Source organism: Teleopsis dalmanni, chromosome 2 (assembly GCF_002237135.1).
Source record: "Teleopsis dalmanni isolate 2A chromosome 2, ASM223713v2, whole genome shotgun sequence".
Taxonomy (NCBI): Eukaryota; Metazoa; Arthropoda; class Insecta; order Diptera; family Diopsidae; genus Teleopsis; species Teleopsis dalmanni.
The window spans coordinates 202,189,938-202,190,723 of NC_051847.1; positions in this window are offsets into that span (position 1 = coordinate 202,189,938).

Genomic DNA, 786 nt, shown 5'->3' on the forward strand with positions numbered 1-786 from the left:
TCCCCAAAACTTAACTAACTTATTTTATTCTATCTTTCTCCACCTTAGACCGTCAATCTCTAGTGTTGTCACCTAACCCACATATAGATAATAATAAATATAATAATAATATCGTTATTGTAATAAATTATGGAATTAGTTTAAATGGTTTAGTGTGGATCATTCCTTAAAATAACGAAACCGTCTCATGATGGGTATAATTTGGGATAAGAGTGAAGTAATCAGCACACGAACAGCATTGGAGAGAACAAGATCGACTCCTTAGTTTATGTAAATCAAGCTGTATCTTATTTTGAAGGAAGACAAATCTGTCCTGCCACTTAGTAAAGGGTGAATGCAAAAAATCAGTCAATCTATACAAATATAAAAGGTTTGTTTTAGTTTTATACATCCTGGTTCTTTCCGAGGAACACAATTTTGAACTCATACAAACTTAACGGAATGGTTATAACTCTGTACATACTGGTTTTTTCTGAGGAATATAATTTTGAACTTATATGCGATGAACTTATACACGATGGTTCTAGCTTTATACATTCTGGTTTTTTCCGAGGAATATAATTTTAAATTTATATAGACTAACAGGATGGTTTTTGCTTTATAGAACCTGGTTTTTTGTGGGGGTGTGGAATTGGATTTCAAAATGGTGAATAATTATTTATTGTGAAAGGTAGAATAGAAGAACAATAGAAGAACTTATTTTTATGTAAAATTTAATTTATCATTTTATTTTACAAAATGACTTTAAAATTTAATAAAAGATAAATTTAATGCAATAAAAAGAAA